The 558-nt window shown below is 48.9% G+C and overlaps 1 non-coding gene across 1 annotated transcript; it reads left to right on the forward strand.

Moving 5' to 3' along the window:
* The first annotated feature begins 206 nt into the window (after positions 1 to 206).
* On the forward strand, positions 207 to 343 carry LOC117862322 (small nucleolar RNA Z247). The gene has a single exon (XR_004641970.1). It is a non-coding gene; the product is annotated as a small nucleolar RNA Z247 (small nucleolar RNA).
* The last annotated feature ends 215 nt before the right edge of the window (positions 344 to 558 follow it).

Here is a 558-nt window from a genome sequence, read left to right on the forward strand (position 1 = left end):
CCAAAGAAGTCCTAGCGCAAGTAGTAGCGGAGACGACTTCGGCAGGAGCATGGAGTGCACTGCAGACTATGTTTGCAACCCAATCAAGAGCTCATGTGACGAATCTACACATGCGGCTATCTACTCTCAAGAAGGGTAACATGTCCTCGTCAACTTACTTCACAAAGATGGTGGCCATCAAGGATGAATTGGCCGCAGTTGGAATACTTCCCGATGACGGTGAGATGGCATCTCATATTCTCAATGGGCTTGATTTTGAGTATAATCCTTTTGTCTCATCGATGCTTGGTCGTTCGGATCCTGTTCCTTTCTCCGAGCTACTCTCACTTGATGTCTTACGAGATGCGTCTTGAGGCATACAACGAAGGGGGTCAGTATACATCTTCAGCAAATTCAGCATATCGTGGAGGATTTCGAGGACGAGGCAATGGAGGCCGCGGTCATGGGCGCAATAATGGTGGCCGTGGTGGACAGAACCGTGGCAGCACCGATTAGCCCAAGAAAATTGTGTGCCAGATTTCTTGCAAGAAAGTCGATCATGAAGCACCAAGATGCTGG

Source organism: Setaria viridis, chromosome 6, assembly GCF_005286985.2.
Source record: "Setaria viridis chromosome 6, Setaria_viridis_v4.0, whole genome shotgun sequence".
In the NCBI taxonomy this organism is placed as follows: Eukaryota; Viridiplantae; Streptophyta; class Magnoliopsida; order Poales; family Poaceae; genus Setaria; species Setaria viridis.